The sequence below is a fragment of the Triticum dicoccoides genome, chromosome 2B (assembly GCF_002162155.2).
Source record: "Triticum dicoccoides isolate Atlit2015 ecotype Zavitan chromosome 2B, WEW_v2.0, whole genome shotgun sequence".
Taxonomy (NCBI): Eukaryota; Viridiplantae; Streptophyta; class Magnoliopsida; order Poales; family Poaceae; genus Triticum; species Triticum dicoccoides.
In genome coordinates, this window is record NC_041383.1 from 749,550,632 (window position 1) to 749,572,012 (window position 21,381).

A 21,381-nucleotide genomic window follows, 5' to 3' on the forward strand; every position below is an offset into this window, starting at 1 on the left:
TTGTAATTTTTTCAGAAGCCCCAGGGGGAGCCGGCTAGGCTACCCGTGGTCATTTACTCCGACAGCCGGCAACCTCGGTCTACGCCGAGCTGCCGGGCGGTCTGTTGACGGCGTTAAAGAACGCGTCCGTCGTCGATGAACATCGGACCCTTGTGGGTGCGGTAGTTGGAAAGATTCAGGCTGCCGAAAGCGGGCTGAATGAGTCCTGTCTTGGCCTTATAAAGACTTTTGAGGTATGGTTTCTAAGGAACCTTTGAAGAATTATCATGATATGAGGAGTAGCCACTGATACACTGTCCGACGAAAGTAAGCCGGACAGGGGATCAAACCCTCTATTGTAATGGGAACCTTTTACTTACTGCTGTATACCCAATTGTTTTAAAATAGGCGTCTGCGGAGAGGACAGCCGCTCATGATGCGGAAGTGTCCGAAATGAAGCAGAGCCTGGAACGGGCCCAAGAAGAGCTTGGCCGTGTGAAGAAACAATTGGAGGAGAAGCAAGGTATGTCCGAACATTGTCTTGCATTGGGTATAAATGAATAAGTGTGCCTATTGAAAATCATTTATGTTATACGCCCTAGGAGCGAGTGCCGAATATGAGGCGCTGAAGAAGGCAGTGGCTGGTGCCCAAGAGAAGGCTGCCGCCGAACAGGCTCTGCGTGAAAAACACGAGGCCAGGGTCATCATAGCTGAACGGGAGCTTCTGGATGCTGTGATGAAAAGCGAGAGCTTGGAGCAGACTCTAGTAGGGAAAGAATCCGAACTCGCCCAAGCTCTCCAAGCCGCGGAAGATGCTCGGGAAGAAGCCCGAGGTGCTGTATGGGACATTCAGGAGGCCCGGAAAGTTGCGGCTGGTAAGGCATGTTGTATCTTATGGCCGTTATGATGTTATAATGCAGAGAACTCTAAGCAGCAAGCTGAATTCTTGATTTTACAGGGGTGTTTGCGAATCTGCCTCATAGCATATCAGATGCTGCCCAGTTTTACCGGTCCGAGAAGGGTGAGTCTGCGGGGAGGAACTTCTGGTCGCAGTATCTAGCGCCGAACTATCCGGTGCCTTTTACCAATCAGCTGAAGCAGCTGGTCGAATTGCACCAGGCGGCCGAACTAGCCATGAAGGACTTGATCATCCGGCTGTGGCCTGCAGAGCCAATTCCTAGCAGTTTCTTTGGACTCGTCAAGCGGTTTGTGGGCGCATGTCCTCGGCTTGATATTATCAAGCGATCAGTCTGTATAGAAGGTGCGCGAATGGCTCTTGCCCATGCAAAAGTGCACTGGGGGAAGCTTGACGCAGAGAAGCTGATAACTAAGGGGGCACCAGAGGGTAAGGAGCATCGCAAGCCCGAACTGTATTATGAAGGTGTAATGAAGGGTGCCCGCCTGGCGGCGGATAAGTGCACAAAAGACATTATATTTCCCCGAGGGCATTTTTGCCAATGTTTGTAATATGGGATAATGGCACCTTTATTTTATGATGCATGTTTGGTTTGAACATATGTTCGTCCTTTGCGGCTGTTTATTGTATTTAAATTCTAAGAGTTGGCCAGTCGTCAGCTTCAGCCCCCACGTCAGAAGTACGGGGGTGTTCGGGGTATTTCTGAATGCTCTTTATCCCATAGTTGGGTCCTTATAAGGAGGCGTTTCCCACCACAAACCAGGCAATCGGACTATAGGGCCTTACTACTCTCACTTAGCCATAGGAACTCGAGTATGGTCGGTGCAGCCCCTAGTGTCTGGAAGGCCGGACTAGGGGCTCTATTGGCGCCTCGCAATCTGCATTTTATAGTGGCGTTATGCGGAATTAATCTTTAAGGATTTTGCAACCTCTCGAACAGTTGACCAGCTCGCGCCGCATCATGACAGTCGGTTTTCGGCTTTCTCTACTAAGGTGCTCGTCTGGCAGATCTGGGACACAATCGCAGTAGTTCTCCCAGTGCTACCTTAGCCAACGGAACGGAACGTAAGGTACCAAAACATGGGAGCCGGGAAAACCCAACCAATGACCCAAGACATGATTCGGAGCTGATGCATATAGTGCTATACGTTCGGGGTGCCGAGCGACCGAGAAGGTGGTCGGACTTTATTGCCGTACTGTGGATCCCCTGGCATAACTGGGCGCAACACAAACCGTGGCTGCTATTTTTATGGCAAAGAGGTGTCGATAATGAATGACGACCGGTGCATGTTTAGCTAAGTCTACGCATTGCAGTAATATGATATGTCTATGCATATGAATGCGATTGATGATTAGGAAGAAGAGATGGTTTTCTGGCGGAACCTGTGGTGGCCGGACTGGAGGGGGCTGTGAGTGGATCGAAGGTGAGTCCGAACTGCCGTCAACCTGCAGGGTCCTGTCCTTGTGTGTCCGGGCCAACTTCACGCTGCCAAACCTGTTCTGCATAAAAGTTAGTTTGTGAAGGTAAGTGCATGGAGGCCGCCAAACATCCCCACCTGGTTAGTCCAAAGGTTCCTGATCGGACCCTGGTGACCCCACCCGCTATTTGAGAAGAAGTCCGGACTCCTCAGTTGGTGTCCGGATAGTTGGCTGTCATATCCAAATGTTGACAGGCATGCGTGACTTGCTACTCTGGCAGCTGTATGATCTCTGCTTCTAAGGGCGGGGTTTGGCTCTGCAAGCAGGCATGAGTGTATTACCGGTGCTGGCCTGATGATTTACCACGTGGAATCTTAGCCAACGTGGTTCATCCTGTTAGCATACGGTGTGATACCGTATAGGGGGAGTGCGTCGGTGGCGCGGCCTTATTTGGTTATCTGAAAACAACCGTTAGGGCGGCGGGCCAATGAAACTGGCCTTTGTGCCTGATACCTTGTAGAAGGTGCTATTTGCATGCCCGTTTGGGCTTTATTGTTTGAGGAGCCCCTGGGCTGTTAGGTCTGGGAGTTTGCAATTGAATTGCTATGGTTTGTATGATAGGGGGTGGTCGGCCATACTGTTGTGCTCTAGGGGGGGGGGCTTTTGACTAAGCGCCTCCCCTCAACGTTTCTGGCGCACGCCCGGTTGCTTTACTTTGGATATCCGACATTCTCTATTAGTATGTTTTGCCGCTCTTTTGGGAGTACTGTGAATTTCGCACGGCTGACCGAGTTCGTGGCTTGGGCCGAATAGGCTTGAGCTGTTCTTTGTCCGTTGACCGTACTGGGATTTGCTGAACTTGATACCGGCTTCCCTGATTAGCCGTTTATGACCGTTGCACCGGGGATTGAGGCTGCTTCTTCGTGTATCCTTCTTGCTGGTTTGGGCCTTAGTGGTGTGCGGACGTCCGGTTATGTGCCTTTGGTTTTCCTGTTTAGGTTGAGGTAGCCAGTTGTGCCGCGTATGCCCTTTGTTAGGGCGTTCGAGTCCGTACTTCTCGGTGGCCAGAATCTTGGTCCACTGTTCTATTAGCAAATCCTGTTCGGCCTTAAGCTGCTCTTGCTTTCTTTGCAGACTCTTTGCAGTGGCTATGAGTCGTCGCCTAAAGCGAACTTGTTCCACTGGGTCTTCAGGCACGCCGAATTTGTCATTGTCGTGGCTTACCTCGTCTTCGGAGGGGGGGTGTATAGTTGTCCCTCTCCAAGTATCCCGCCATGGCCTGTGCAGCCTGCTTGACGGTCGGCTGATCAGGACTGTATTCCTCTTCGGTACTATCCGGATCATCTCCGGGACCGATGTTGATGTGGCGGGGTTTGGAGTGGCATCGGAGGCGCTCGTATTTTGCTTTTCCTCCCGAGGGTTTGTCCTCCACTGCCACGTCGCCATTGGTTTCGTTCGGAGTGTCCACCATGTATATATTGTTCAAAGAGGTGGCTGTCCACCGCCCTGTGAGCGGTGGCTCCTGTATGTTTCTTGCATCGTCGTCCATACCGTCGATGTCTTCGAAGTCGAAGTCGAGCACGTCGGTTGAGTCATCGATCGTGGCGACAAAGTGGGTGGTGGGTGGGCAGCAAATTCCTTCGTCGCCTACTTCCCACTCAAGCCGGTCATAGATCGGCTCGGAGCCTCCTGACAGAGAGAGAGATTTTAACGAGTTCAGCATGTCGCCCAAAAGCGAGCGCTGAGAGATGTCCGCAACAATAAACTCCATTACCAGATCCCATCCTGGCTCGGCTGGCTCGAGAGTGAGCGGACCAGGGCCAACAGCCGGATATGAGTCTGGGGACCCGGGGTTATAGGCCTCCAAAGAAGTGAGACCGGTGTTCGGCTCCAATGCCGATAAGTGTGCGGCCTGCGGGGCGGGGTCCAGCCCTCCGTCCATAGGCAACGCAACCTACCCTAGATTTAGATCCGGGACTGCTTCGGGGACGACGTCCCGGGCACTGCCCGACAACAGGTCTAGGCCGTGCTCGTCGTGACTGTCCGACGCTCCTGGCACAGGCCCGAGCCCGTCGAAGATCAAGTCTTCGCGGATATCTGCCATGCAGTTCGAGTTTCCGAACATGATCTAGTGGCCAGGAGCGAAGCTGTCGATCTGCTCCAACTGGCCAAGCGAGCTGGCCCGCAGTGCGAAGCCGCCGAACACGAAGATCTGTCCGGGGAGAAGAGTCTCACCCTGGATCATGTTGTTGACGATTGAAGATGCCATCAAGCCTCGAAGCGACGACACAGAGGAACTCTCAATGAAAGCACCAATGTCGGTGTCAAAACCGGCGGATCTTGGGTAGGGGGTCCCAATCTGTGCGTCTTAGGCTGATGATAACAGGAAGCAAGGGACACAATATTTACCCAGGTTCGGGCCCTCTCGATGGAGGTAAAACCCAACTTCCTTCTTGATTAATATTGAAGATATGTGGAATACAAGAGTTGATCTACCACGAGATCGTAGAGGCTAAACCCTAAGAGCTAGCCTATGATGGTATGATTGTAAATGTGATCGGCCTTCTAAGGACCATGCTCTCCGGCTTATATAGACACCGGAGAGCTAGAGTTTACATGGAGTCGGTTACAAGGAAGGAAACATAATATCCGGATCGCCAAGCTTGTCTTCCACGCAAAGGAGAGTCCCATCCGGACACGAGCCGAAGTCTTGAGTCTTGTATCTCAACGCTTCTATAGTCCGGACGATGTATATAATCCGGCTGCCCGGATACCCCCTTATCCAGGACTCCCTCAGCCACCGACGTACTTCTTCCTCCTATATAAGCATACGTACCCCGAAAACATCCAGGGAGCAACCGAAACACAATTTGCACCACCGTAACCTTCTGTATCCGCGAGATCTCATCTTGGAGCCTTCGCCGATGCTCCGCCGGAGGGGGAATCGACTATGGAGGGCTTCTACATCAACACCATAGCAATATTACTATTTTTTGTGTCAATATGAACTTTTATTTTGTATTCATTTAGATCTGAACATTCATGCCACAATAAAGAAAATTACATTATGAATTATGCTAGGTAGCATTCCACATCAATTTTTTTTATCATTTACCTACTCGAGGACGAGCAGGAATTAAGCTTGGGGATGCTTGATACGTCTCCAACGTATCTATAATTTTTTATTGTTCCATGCTATTATATTACCCCTTTTGGATGTTTATGGGCTTTATTTTACACATTTATATCATTTTTGGGACTAACCTACTAACCGGAGGCCCAGCCCATATTGCTGTTTTTTTGCCTATTTCAGTATTTCGAAGAAAAGGAATATCAAACGGAGTCCAAACGGAATGAAACCTTTGGGGGCGTTATTTTTGGAACAAATCTGATCCAGAGAGCCTGGAGTGCAAGTCAAGAAAGCTCTGAGGGCCCCACGAGATAGGAGGGCGCCCCCCTGTAAGGCGCGCCCCCTTGTCTCGTGGGCCCCTCGGGCGTCCACCGACGTACTTCTTCCTCCTATATATACCTACGTACCCCGAAAACATCCAGGAGCACCACGAAACACAATTTCCACCACCGTAACCTTCTGTACCCGCGAGATCCCATCTTGGAGCCCTTGCCGGCACTCTGCCGGAAGGGGAAGCAACCACGGAGGGCTTTTACATCAACATCCTTGCCCCTCCGATGAGTTGTGAGTAGTTTACCACAGACCTTCGGGTCCATAGTTATTAGCTAGATGGCTTCTTCTCTCTTTTTGGATCTCAATACAATGTTCTCCCCCTCTCTTGTGGAGATGTATTTGATGTAAACTCTTTTTGCGGTGTGTTTGTCGAGATCCGATGAACTGTGGGTTTATGATCAAGTTTATCTATGAGAAATATTTGAATCTCCTCTGAATTCTTTTATGTATGATTGAGTTATCTTTGCAAGTCTCTTCGAATTATCGGTTTGGTTTGGCCTACTAGATTGATCTTTCTTGCCATGGGAGAAGTGCTTAGCTTTGGGTTCAATCTTGCGGTGTCCTTACCCAGTGATAGAAAGGGTTGCAAGGCACGTATTGTATTGTTGCCATCAAGGATAAAAAGATGGGGTTTATATCATATTGCATGAGTTTATCCCTCTACATCATGTCATCTTGCTTAATGCATTACTCTGTTCTTTGTGAACTTAATACTCTAGATGCAGGCAGGAGTCGGCCGATGTGTGGAGTAATAGTAGTAGATGCAGGCAGGAGTTGGTCTACTTGTTGCGGACGTGATGCCTATATACATGATCATGCCTAGATAATCTCATAACTATTCACTTTTCTATCAATTGCTCGACAGTAATTTGTTCACCCACCGTAATACTTATGCTATCTTGAGAGAAGCCTCTAGTGAAACCTATGGCCCCCGGGTCTATCTCTTATCATATTTGCTTCCAATCTACTTTTATTTGCATATTTACTTTTCGCATCTATATTATAAAATACCAAAAATATATTTATCTTATCATACTATCTCTATTAGATCTCACTTTCGCAAGTGGCCGTGAAGGGATTGACAACCCCTTTATTGCGTTGGTTGCGAGTTCTTTGTTTGTTTGTGTAGGTGCGTGGGACTTTTGAGGAGCCTCCTACTGGATTGATACCTTGGTTCTCAAAAACTGAGGGAAATACTTACACTACTATTGCTGCATCACCCTTTCCTCTTCAAGGAAAACCAACACAAGCTCAAGACGTAGCAAGAAGGATTTTTGGCGCCGTTGCCGGGGAGGTCTTCGCTCAAGTCAAGACATACCAAGTATCCATCACAAACTCATCTCCCTCGCATTTACATTATTTCCCATTTGCCTCTCGTTTTCCTCTCCCCCACTTCACCCTTGTCATTTTATTTGCCCTCTCTTTCCCAATCTCCTCCTCTCTCTTTTCGCTTGCCTTTTTCTGTTTGCTTGTGTGTTGGATTACTTGTTGCCATGGCGCAAGATAATACTAAATTGTGTGATTTCTCCAATACCAATAATAATGATTTCCTTAGTACTCCGATTTCTCCTATCAATGATGTTGAGTCTTGTGAAATCAATACTGCTTTGCTGAATCTTGTTATGAAAGATCAATTCGTCGGCCTTCCTAGTGAAGATGTCGCTACTCATCTAAACAACTTTGTTGATTTGTGTGATATGCAAAAGAAGAAAGATACGGATAATGATATTGTTAAATTGAAGTTATTTCCATTTTCACTTAGAGATCGTGCTAAAGTTTGGTTTTCATCTTTGCCTAAAAATAGTATTGATTCTTGGAACAAGTGCAAAGATGCTTTTATCTCTAAGTATTTTCCTCCCGCTAAGATTAACACTCTTAGGAACGATATTATGAATTTTAAACAACTTGATCATGAGCATGTTGCCCAATCTTGGGAAAGAATGAAATTGATGATCCACAATTGCCCTACTCATGGTTTGAATTTATGGATGATCATACAAAAATTTTATGCCGGTTTGAACTTTGCTTCTAGAAATCTCTTAGATTTGGCCGTGAGAGGCACGTTTATGGAAATCACGTTAGGAGATGCTACAAAACTTCTTGATAATATTATGGCAAATTATTCTCAATGGCACACCGAAAGTTCTTCTAGTAAAAAAGTGCATGCTATAGAAGAAATCAATGTTTTGAGTGGAAAGATGGACGAACTTATGAAGTTGTTTGCTACTAAAAATACTCCTCTTGATCCCAATGATATTCCTTTGTCTACTTTGATTGAGAATAATAATGAATCTATGGATGTGGATTTTGTTGGTAGGAATAGTTTTGGAAACAATGCTTATAGAGGAAAATTTAATTCTAGACCGTTCCCTAGTAATTCCTCTAATAATTATGGAAATTCCTACAATAATTCTTATGGTAATTTTAATAAGATGTCCTCTGATTTTGAGAATAGTGTGAAATAATTTATGACTTCTCAAAAGAATTTTAATGCCTTGCTTGAAGAAAAATTTCTCAAAGTTGATGATTTGGCTAGGAACGTTGATAGACTTTCGCTTGATGTTGATTATCTTAAACTTAGATATTCTCCTCCTAAGCATGATATCAATGATTCTCTCAAAGTAATGAGAATTTCCATTGACGAGTGCAAGGAAAGAACCACTAGATTGCATGCTAAGAAAGATAGCTTTGTAAAGGCGTGTTCATCTAGTTTCCATGAAAATAATGATGAGGATCTTAAAGTTATTGATGTGTCTCCTATTAGATATTTGTTTTGCAATATGAATCTTGATAATAATGGGACTGGAGATGAGTCAACTTTAATTAGAAGGCGTCCCAAGAATTCGGAGTTTTTAGATCTTGATGCTAAATTTGGTAAAAGTGGGATTGGAGAGGTCATGACTTTAAATAGTATTGAACCCACTATCTCGGATTTCAAGGAATTTGATTATGATAATTGTTCTTTAGAAGGTTGTATTTCCTTGTTGCAATCCGTTGTTAATTCTCCTCATGCTTATAGTCAAATAAAGCTTTTACCAAACATATCGTTGATGCCTTGTTGCAATCTTATGATGAAAAACTTAATTTGGAAGATTCTATACCTAGAAAACTTAATGATGAGTGGGAACCTACTATAAAAATTAGAATTAAAGATCATGAGTGTTTTGCTTTATGTGATTTGGGTGCTAGTGTTTCCACGATTCTGAAAACTTTATGTGATATTCTAGGTTTCCATGATCTTGATGATTGCTCTTTAAATTTGCACCTTGCGGATTCCACCATTAAAAAGCCAATGGGAAGGATCAATGATGTTCACATTTTTGCAAATAGAAATTTGGTGCCCGTAGATTTTATCACTCTTGATATACATTGCAATCTTTCTTGCCCTATTATTCTTGGTAGACCTTTCCTTAGAACGATTGGTGCGATTATTGATATGAAGGAAGGGAATATTAGATTCCAATTTCCATTAAAGAAAGGCATGGAGCACTTTCCAAGAAAGAAATTTAAATTACCTTATGAATCTATCATGCGAGCTACATATGAATCAAGTGCCAAAGAGGGCACTACTTAGATCTATCTTCGCTTTTATGCCTAGCTAGGGGTGTTAAACGATAGCGCTAGTTAGGAGGCAACCCAATTTTGTTTGTGTTTTTTGTTTTTGTTCCTGTTTAGTAATAAATTTTGCATTTAATTTCTGTTTAGATGTGTTTTCATGTTTTAATTAGTGTTTGTGCCAAGTAGAACCTATAGGATAAACTATGATGATAGTTGATTTGATTCTGCTGAAAAACAGAAACTTTGCGCTCACGAGAAAACATTCAATAAATCACAGAAACGTGCTTTTGCATTGATTCTTTTTTCTGATGATCAATAAACAAATTTTCCAGTACGTCCTATTTTGGTAGGATTTGTAGAGTTTCAGAAGTTTGCATTAGTTACAGATTGCTACAGACTGTTCTGTTTTTGACAGATTCTGTTTTTCGTGTGTTGTTTGCTTATTTTGATGCATCTATGGCTAGTATGTAAGGGTATGAACCATAGAGAACTTGGAATACAGTAGGTTTAACACCAAAATAAATAAAGAATGAGTTCATTACAGTACCATATGTGGTGGTTTTGTTTTCTTTCACTAACGGAGCTTATAAGATTTCATATTGAGTTTTGTGTTGTGAAGCAAGTTTTGGGTAAATCTTTGATGAACTATGGAATAAAGAGTGGCAAAATCCTAAGCTTGGGGATTCCCATGGAAGCCCAAGATATTCAAGTATAGCCAAAAGCCTAAGCTTGGGGATGCCCCAGGAAGGCATCCCCTCTTTCGTCTTCGTTCATTGGTAACTTTACTTGGAGCTATATTTTATTCGCCACATTATATGTGTTTTGCTTGGAGCGTCGTGTATTATATTAGTCTTTGATTTTTTAGTTTACCATAATCATACTTGCTGTACACACCTTTTGGGAGAAGCCTATTTGATTAGAATTTATTAGAATTTGCTATGTGCTTCACTTATATCTTTTGAGCTTGATAGTTTTTGCTCTAGTGCTTCACTTATATCTTTTAGAGCACGACGGTGGCTTGATTTTATAGAAATTGTTAGTCTCTCATTGCTTCACTTATATTATTTTGAGAGTCTTTTATAATAGCATGGTATTTGCTATGGTTATAAATTGGTCCTAGAATGGTAGGCATCCAAGTTGGGTATAATAAAAACTATCATAGGAAGTGAATTGGATGCTATGATCAGTTTGATACTTGATAATTGTTTTGAGATATGGAGGTAGTGATATTAAAGTCATGCTAGTTGGGTGATTATGAATTTAAAGAATGCTTGTGTTGAAGTTAGCAAATCCCGTAGCATGCAGGTTAAAGTTGTGTAACAAATTTGAAACATGAAGTGTACCTGGCTTGTGCATCCTTATGAGTGGCGGTCGGGGACGAGCGATGGTCTTTTCCTACAAATCTATCCCCCTAGGAGCATGCGTGTAGTGCTTGATTTTTGATGACTTCTAAATTTTTGCAATAATTATATGAGTTCTTTTGACTAATGTTGAGTCCATGGATTATACGCACTTTTACCTTTCCACCATTGCTGGCCTCTTCGGTACCATGCATTGCCCTTTCTCACCTTGAGAGTTGGTACAAACTTCGCCGGTGCATCCAAACCCCGTGATATGATACGCTCTATCACACATAAACCTCCTTATATCTTCCTCAAAACAGCCACCATACCTACCTATTATGGCATTTCCATAGCCATTCCGAGATATATTGCCATGCAACTTTCCACCGTTCCGTTTATCATCATCATGACATACTTTACTTTTGTAATATTGCCATGGCATGATCATGTAGTTGACATCGTATTTGTGACAAAGCCACCATGCATTATTTTTCATACATGTCACTCTAGATTCATTGCACCATCCCGGTACACCGCTGGAGGCATTCATATAGAGTCATATCTTGTTCTAGTTTCGAGTTGTAATTCATATGTTGTAATGAATGAAAGTGTGATGATCATCATTATTAGAGCATTCCCCAAAAAAAAGAAAAAAGAAAGAAAGGCCAAAGAAAAAAAAAGGAAAAAAAGAAAAAGAAAAAAGGGAAAAAAAGAAAAAAGAAATAAATAAAAAGGGCAATGTTACTATCTCTTTTCCACACTTGCGCTTCAAAGTAGCACCTTGTTCTTCATGTAGTGAGTCTCATATATTGTGCTTCAAAGTAGCACCATGTTTCTCATATAGTGAGTCTCATAGGTTGTCTTTTTCATACTAGTGAGAATTTTTCATTATAGAACTTGGCTTGTATATTCCTACAATGGGCTTCCTCAAATGCCCTAGGTCTTCGTGAGCAAGCAAGTTGGATGCACACCCACTAGTTTTCTTTTGTTGAGCATTCATTTATAGCTCTAGTTCATCTGTTGCATGGCAATCCCTACTCCTTGTGTTGACATCAATTGATGGGCATCTCCATAGCCCGTTGATTATCCTCATCAATGTGAGACTTTCTCCTTTTTTTGTCTTCTCCACACAATCCCCATCATCATATTCTATTCCAACCATAGTGCTATATCCATGGCTCATGCTCATGTATTGCGTGAAGGTTGAAAAAGTTTGAGATTATTTAAGTATGAAACAATTGCTTGGCTTGTCATCGGGGTATAGAAGTTGGGAACATCTTTGTGTGACGAAAATGAAGCATAGCCTAACTATATGATTTTGTAGGGATGAACTTTCTTTTGCCATGTTATTTTGAGACATGATTACTTTGATTAATATGCTTGAAGTATTACTATTTCTTTTATCAATATGAACTTTTATTAGGAATTATTTGGATCTGAACATTCATGCCACAATAAAAGAAAATTACATTGAGAATTATGCTAGGTAGCATTCCACATCAAAAATTCTTTTTTTATCATTTACCTACTCGAGGACGAGCAGGAATTAAGCTTGGGGATGCTTGATACATCTCCAATGTATCTATAAATTTTTATTGGTCCATGCTATTATATTACCCCTTTTGGATGTTTATGGGCTTTATTTTACACATTATTATCATTTTTGGGACTAACCTACTAACCAGAGGCCCAGCTCGTATTGCTGTTTTTTTTGCCTACTTCAGTATTTCGAAGAAAAGGAATATCAAACGGAGTCCAAACGGAATGAAACCTTCGGAAGCGTGATTTTTGGAACGAACGTGATCTAGGGGACTTGGAGTGCAAGCCAAGAAGCAGCCGAGGCAGCCACAAGAGGGTAGGGCGCGCCCCCTTGTCTTGTGGGCCCCTCGGGCGGCCACCAACGTACTTCTTCCTCCTATATAAGCCTACGTACCCCGAAAACATCCAGGGAGCACCTGAAACACAATTTCCACCACCGCAACCTTCTGTATCTGCGAGATCTCATCTTGGAGCCTTCGTCGGTGCTCCGCCGGAGGGGGAATCAACCATGGAGGGCTTCTACATCAACACCATAGCCCCTCCAATGAGTTGTGAGTAGTTTACCACAGACCTTCGGGTCCATAGTTATTAGCTAGATGGCTTCTTCTCTCTTTTTGGATCTCAATACAATGTTCTCCCCCTCTCTTGTGGAGATCTACTCGATGTAAACTCTTTTTGCGGTGTGTTTGTCGAGATCCGATGAACTGCGGGTTTATGATCAAGTTTATCTATGAGAAATATTTGAATCTCCTCTGAATTCTTTATGTATGATTGAGTTATCTTTGCAAGTCTCTTCGAATTATCAGTTTGGTTTGGCCTACTAGATTGATCTTTCTTGCCATGGGAGAAGTGCTTAGCTTTGGGTTCAATCTTGCTGTGTCCTTACCCAGTGACAAAAAGGGTTGCAAGGCTAATATAGTATTGTTGCCATTGAGGATAAAAAGATGGGGTTTATATCATATTGCATGAGTTTATCCCTCTACATCATGCCATCTTGCTTAATGCGTTACTTTGTTCTTTGTGAACTTAATACTCTAGATGCAGGCAGGAGTCGGTCGATGTGTGGAGTAATAGTAGTAGATGCAGGCAGGAGTCGGTCTACTTGTTGCGGACGTGATGCCTATATACATGATCATGCCTAGATAATCTCATAACTATTCGCTTTTGTATCAATTGCTCGACAGTAATTTGTTCACCCACCGTAATAGTTATGCTATCTTGAGAGAAGCCTCTAGTGAAACCTATGGCCCCCGGGTCTATCTCTTATCATATTTGCTTCCAATCTACTTTTATTTGCATCTTTACTTTTTGCATCTACATTATAAAATACCAAAAATATATTTATCTTATCATACTATCTCTATTAGATCTCACTTTCGCAAGTGGCCATGAAGGGATTGACAACCCCTTTATTGCGTTGGTTGCAAGTTCTTTGTTTGTTTGCGTAGGTGCGTGGGACTTTTGAGGAGCCTCCTACTGGATTGATACCTTGGTTCTCAAAAACTGAGGGAAATACTTACGCTACTATTGCTGCATCACCCTTTCCTCTTCAAGGAAAACCAACGCAAGCTAAATACCGGACTCCAAGAAATAATATGGTGTCAGATGGATGTCGTGGTGGTGGCGTGTGCCGTACTCCTGGACATGAATGCTTGTTCTGGCCCATGCCACCCTACTACTCCTACTACTTACTATATACTACTAGTATCGAGGATTCGAGGTGCTGGTTACGTACAACAAACACATATTAACATATGGCTACAGTAAAAACACCCCCCCGGCGCGCGAAGCATGTGAAGCTAGTACAAATAGTGTACTACTATTGTTGATTGGCCTCATCCGATAACCTGTTGCAATGCACGTACAATTATGTATTCGGAAAATATTTTTTTGCCTCATCGCACCACTCACTCAGAGAAGCGACTCGAAAGCCATTCATAAATTTAGTAAGTTTATCATAGGCATATCATTTTATTACATACAACAGGTCATCAACCCACATCATCCACGAGGATACATTATAAATACTAAAGTTTTCACCACACAACAAATAACAAGCAATGAAATGAACTTCAACTCAACCATTCCTCGGTGTTGGAAACGCTTGCTTTGAACCACAAGTGATTCTCTGGGACGGGCCATCCATTGTCGATCTGGAGACCAACGCAGGCTGCTCATCCAGGCTGAAGCGGCCTACTATATCAGTACCAGGATAGGGAACCACCCAAATGTCCAAGGTATAGACACAGTTGCTTCTCATAAATGGTAGTAATGTTGTGTCAACAGCAGTTAGATCGCCTTTCACCATCATTAGATAGTTTTGTCCAAGGAAGAGCGAGTTTTCTCCAAGACTATCAATTTTGTACCAGAGAGAAGGAGTTGGCGCTAGCACACTAGTATCGACCCCGAATACCATCCAACGGGTGTTGGAATAGGTCCGGAGAGTGCGTCCATGGGAGACTATGAAGGAAATATGCCCTAGAGGCAATAATAAAGTTATTATTTATTTCCTCATATCATGATAAATGTTTATTATTCATGCTAGAATTGTATTATCCGAAAACATGATACATGTGTATATACATAGACAAACATAATGTCACTAGTATGCCTCTACTTAACTAGCTCATTAATCAAAGATGGTTATGTTTCCTAACCATAGACATGTGTTGTCATTTGATTAACGGGATCACATCATTAGGAGAATGATGTGATTGACTTGACCCATTCTGTTAGCCTAGCACTTGATCGTTTAGTATGTTGCTATTGCTTTCTTCATGACTTATACAAAGTTCCTACAAACTATGAGATTATGCAACTCCCGTTTACCAGAAGAACACCTTGTGTGCTACCAAACGTCACAACATAACTGGGTGATTATAAAGGTGCTCTACAGGTGTCTCCAAAGGTACATGTTGGGTTGGCGTAATTGGAGATTAGGTTTTGTCACTCCGATTGTCGGAGAGGTATCTCTGGGCCCTCTCGGTAATACACATCACTTAAACCTTGCAAGCATACCGATATATTACGCAATGATGTATTACGCAACGAGTAAAGAGACTTTCCGGTAACGAGATTGAACTAGGTATAGGATACCGACGATCGAATCTCGGGCAAGTAACATACCGATGACAAAGGGAACAACGTATGTTGTTATGCGGTTTGACCGATAAAGATCTTCGTAGAATATGTAGGAGCCAATATGAACATCCAGGTTCCACTATTGGTTATTGACCGGAAATAGTTCTAGGTCATGTCTACATAGTTCTCGAACCCGTAGGGTCCGCACGCTTAACGTGACGATTATAGTTTTATTATGAGTTTATACGTTTTGATGTACCGAAGTTTTTTAGGAGTCCCGGATGTGATCACGGACATGACGAGGAGTCTCAAAATGGTCGAGACATAAAGATTGATATATTGGACGACTATATTCGGACACCGGAAGTGTTCCAGGTGATTTCGGAGAAAACCGGAGTGCCGGAGGGTTACCGAAACCCCCCCGGGAGAAGTAATGGGCCTTGGTGGGCCTGAGGGGAGAGAGGGCAGCAGCCCAGGAGGTGGCGCGCCCCCCTTGAGGAGTCCGAATTGGACTAGGGGAGGGGGCGTGGCCCCCCTTTCCCTCTCCCTCTCCCTCTCTTTCCTTCCCCCTTCCTCCTTCCTAGTGGGACTAGGAAAGGGGAGTCCTACTCCCACTAGGAGGAGGACTCCCCCCTCCTTGGCGCGCCCCTAGGGCCGGCCAGCCTCCCCCCTTTGCTCCTTTATATATGGGGGCAGGGGGCACCCTAGGACACACAAGTTGATCTACGGATCGTTCCTTAGCCGTGTGCGGTGCCCCCTCCACCATATTCCACCTCGGTCATATCGTCTCGGAGTTTAGGCGAAGCCCTGCGCCGGTAGAGCATCATCATCGTCACCACGCTGTCATGCTGACGGAACTCATCCCCGACACTTTGCTGGATCGGAGTCCGGGGAACGTCATCGAGCTGAACGTGTGCTGAACACGGAGGTGCCGTACATTCGGTGCTTGGATCGGTCGGATCGTGAAGACGTACGACTACATCAACCGCGTTGTCATAACGCTTCCGCTTAACGGTCTACGAGGGTACGTAGATAACACTCTCCCCTCTCGTTGCTATGTCATCACCATGATCTTGTGTGTGCATAGGAAAATTTTGAAATTACTACGTTACCCAACAGTGGCATCCGAGCCAGGTTTTATGCGTAGATGTCATATGCATGAGTAGAACACAAGTGAGTTGTGGGTGATACAAGTCATACTGCTTACCAGCATGTCATACTTTGGTTCGGCGGTATTGTGAGATGAAGCGGCCCGGACCGACATTATGCGTACGCTTACGCGAGACTGGTTTCACCGTTATGAGCACTCGTGCTTAAAGGTGGCTGGCGGGTGTCTGTCTCTCTCACTTTAGCTGAATCGAGTGTGGCTACCCCCGGTCCTTGCGAAGGTTAAAACAGCACTAACTTGACGAACTATCGTTGTGGTTTTGATGCGTAGGTAAGAACGGTTCTTGCTAAGCCCGTAGCAGCCACGTAAAACTTGCAACAACAAAGTAGAGGACGTCTAACTTGTTTTTGCAGGGCATGTTGTGATGTGATATGGTCAAGATGTGATGCTATATTTTATTGTATGAGATGATCATGTTTTGTAACCGAAGTTATCGGCAACTGGCAGGAGCCATATGGTTGTCGCTTTATTGTATGAAATGCAAACGCCCTGTAATTGCTTTACTTTATCACTAAGCGGTAGTGATAGTCGTAGAAGCAATAGATGGCATAAACGACAACGATGCTACGATGGAGATCAAGGTGTCGCGCCGGTGACGATGGTGATCACGACGGTGCTTCGAAGATGGAGATCACAAGCACAAGATGATGATGGCAATATCATATCACTTATATTGATTGCAGGTGATGTTTATCCTTTATGCATCTTATCTTGTTGTGATTGACGGTAGCATTTTAAGATGATCTCTCACTAAAAATTATCAAGAAGTGTTCTCCCTGAGTATGCACCATTGCCAAAGTTCGTCGTGCCCAGACACCACGTGATGATTGGGTGTGATAAGCTCTACGTCCATCTACAACGGGTGCAAGCCAGTTTTGCACACGCAGAATACTCACGTTAAACTTGACGAGCCTAGCATACGCAGATATGGCCTCGGAACACGGAGACCGAAAGGTCGAGCGTGAATCATATAGTAGATATGATCAACGTAGTGATGTTCACCATTGAAAACTACTCCATCTCACGTGATGATCGGTTATGGTTTAGTTGATTTGGATCACTTGATCACTTAGATGACTCGAGAGATGTCTGTCTAAGTGGGAGTTCTAAAGTAATATGATTAATTGAACTTAAATTTATCATGAACTTAGTACCCGATAGTATTTTTCTTGTCTATGTTTGTTGTAGATAGATGGCTCGTGTTGTTGTTCCGTTGAATTTTAATGCGTTCCTTGAGAAAGCAAATTTGAAAGATGATGGTAGCAATTACACGGACTGGGTCCGTAACCTGAGGATTATCCTCATTGCTGCACAGAAGAATTACGTCCTGGAAGCACCGGTGGGTGCCAGGCCTGCTGCTGATGCAACTGACAATGTTAAGAACGTCTGGCAGAGCAAAGCTGATGACTACTCGATAGTTCAATGTGCCATGCTTTACGGCTTAGAACTGGGTCTTCAACGACGTTTTGAACGTCATGGAGCATATGAGATGTTCCGGGAGTTGAAGTTAATATTTCAAGCAAATGCCCGGATTGAGAGATATGAAGTCTCCAATAAGTTCTACAGTTGCAAGATGGAGGAGAATAGTTCTGTCAGTGAGCATATACTCAAAATGTCCGGGTATAATAATCACTTAATTCAACTGGGAGTTAATCTTCCGGATGATAGTGTCATTGACAGAATTATCCAATCACTACCACCAAGCTACAAGAGCTTAGTGATGAACTATAATATGCAAGGGATGAACAAGACTATTCCCGAGCTCTTCGCAATGCTAAAAGCTGCGGAGGTAGAAATCAAGAAGGAGCATCAAGTGTTGATGGTCAACAAGACCACTAGTTTCAAGAAAAAGGGCAAAGGGAAGAAGAAGGGGAACTTCAAGAAGAACAGCAAGCAAGTTGCTGCTCAAGAGAAGAAACCCAAGTCTGGACCCAAGCCTGAAACTGAGTGCTTCTACTGCAAGCAGACTGGACACTAGAAGCGAAAATGCCCCAAGTATTTGGCGGATAAGAAGGATGGCAAGGTGAACAAAGGTATATGTGATATACATGTTATTGATGTGTACCTTACTAGAGCTCGCAGTAGCACCTGGGTATTTGATACTGGTTCTATTGCTAATATTTGCAACTCGAAACAGGGACTACGGAATAAGCGAGCACTGGCCAAGGACGAGGTGACGATGCGCGTGGGAAACGGTTCCAAAGTCGATGTGATCGCGGTCGGCACACTACCTCTACATCTACCTTCAGGATTAGTTTTAGACCTGATTAATTGTTATTTGGTGCCAGCGTTGAGCATGAACATTATATCTGGATCTTGTTTGATGCGAGACGGTTATTCATTTAAATCAGAGAATAATGGTTGTTCTATTTATATGAGTAATATCTTTTATGGTCATGCACCCTTGAAGAGTGGTCTATTTTTATTGAATATCGATAGTAGTGATACACATATTCATAATGTCGAAGCCAAAAGATGCAGAGTTGATAGTGATAGTGCAACTTATTTGTGGCACTGCCGTTTAGGTCATATCGGTATAAAGCGCATGAAGAAACTCCATACTGATGGACTTTTGGAAACACTTGATTATGAATCACTTGGTACTTGCGAACCGTGCCTCATGGGCAAGATGACTAAAACACCATTCTCCGACACTATGGAGAGAGCAACAGATTTGTTGGAAATCATACATACAGATGTATGTGGTCCGATGAATGTTGAAGCTCATGGTGGATATCGTTATTTTCTCACCTTCACAGATGATTTAAGCAGATATGGGTATATCTACTTAATGAAACACAAGTCTGAAACATTTGAAAAGTTCAAAGAATTTCAGAGTGAAGTGGAAAATCATCGTAACAAGAAAATAAAGTTTTTACGATCTGATCGTGGAGGAGAATATTTGAGTTACGAGTTTGGTTTACATTTGAAACAATGCGGAATAGTTTCGCAACTCACGCCACCTGGAACACCACAAAGAAATGGTGTGTTCGAACGTCGTAATTGTACTTTACTAGATATGGTGCGATCTATGATGTCTCTTACTGATTTACCGCTATCGTTCTGGGGTTATGCTTTAGAGACGGCCGCATTCACGTTAAATAGGGCACCATCAAAATCCGTTGAGACGACGCCTTATGAACTATGGTTTGGCAAGAAACCAAAGTTGTCGTTTCTTAAAGTTTGGGGTTGCGATGCTTATGTGAAGAAACTTCAACCAGATAAGCTCGAACCTAAATCGGAGAAATGTGTCTTCATAGGATACCCAAAGGAGACAATTGGGTACACCTTCTATCACAGATCCGAAGGCAAGACATTCGTTGCTAAGAATGGATCCTTTCTAGAGAAGGAGTTTCTCTCAAAAGAAGTGAGTGGGAGGAAAGTAGAACTTGATGAGGTAACTGTACCTGCTCCCTTATTGGAAAGTAGTTCATCACAGAAATCGGTTTCTGTGACACCTACACCAATTAGTGAGGAAGCTAATGATATTGATCATGAAACTTCAGATCAAGTTTCCACTGAACCTCGTAGGTCTACCAGAGTAAGATCCGCACCAGAGTGGTACGGTAATCCTATTCTGGAAGTCATGTTACTTGACCATGATGAACCTACGAACTATGAGGAAGCGATGATGAGCCCATATTCCGCAAAATGGCTAGAGGCCATGAAATCTGAGATGGGATCCATGTATGAAAACAAAGTATGGACTTTGGTTGACTTGCCCGATGATCGACAAGCCATTGAGAATAAATGGATCTTTAAGAAGAAGACTGACACTGATGGTAATGTAACTGTCTATAAAGCTCGACTTGTTGCAAAAGGTTTTCGACAAGTTCAAGGGGTTGACTACGATGAGACTTTCTCACCCGTAGCGATGCTTAAGTCTGTCCGAATCATGTTAGCAATTGCCGCATTTTATGATTATGAAATTTGGCAAATGGATGTCAAAATGCATTCTTGAATGGATTTCTGGAAGAAGAGTTGTATATGATACAACCGGAAGGTTTCGTTGATCCAAAAGGTGCTAACAAAGTGTGCAAGCTCCAGCGATAAATCTATGGTCTGGTGCAAGCCTCTCGGAGTTGGAATAAACGCTTTGATAGTGTGATCAAAGCATATGGTTTTATACAGACTTTTGGAGAAGCCTGTATTTACAAGAAAGTGAGTGGGAGCTCTGTAGCATTTCTAATATTATATGTGGACGACATATTGTTGATTGGAAATGATATAGAATTTCTGGATAGCATAAAAGGATACTTGAATAAAAGTTTTTCAATGAAAGACCTCGGTGAGGCTGCTTACATATTGGGCATCAAGATCTATAGAGATAGATCAAGACGCTTGATTGGACTTTCACAATGCACATACCTTGATAAAATTTTGAAAAAGTTCAATATGGATCAGGCAAAGAAAGGGTTCTTGCCTATATTACAAGGTATAAAATTGAGTCAGACTCAATGCCCGACCAATGCAGATGATAGAGAGAAAATGAAAGGAGTTCCCTATGCTTCAGCCATAGGCTCTATCATGTATGCAATGTTGTGTACCAGACCTGATGTGTGCCTTGCTATTAGTTTAGCAGGGAGGTACCAAAGTAATCCAGGAGTGGATCACTAGACGGCGGTCAAGAATATTCTGAAATACCTGAAAAGGACAAAGGATATGTTTCTCATTTATGGGGGTGACAAAGAGCTTGTCGTAAAAGGTTACGTCAATGCAAGCTTTGACACTGATCCGGACGATTCTAAATCGCAAACCGGATACGTATTTATATTAAACGGTGGAGCTGTAAGTTGCTGCAGTTCTAAACAAAGCGTCATAGCGGGATCTACATGTGAAGAGGAGTACATAGCTGCTTCGGAAGCAGCAAATGAAGGAGTCTGGATGGAGGAGTTCATTTCCGATCTAGGTGTCA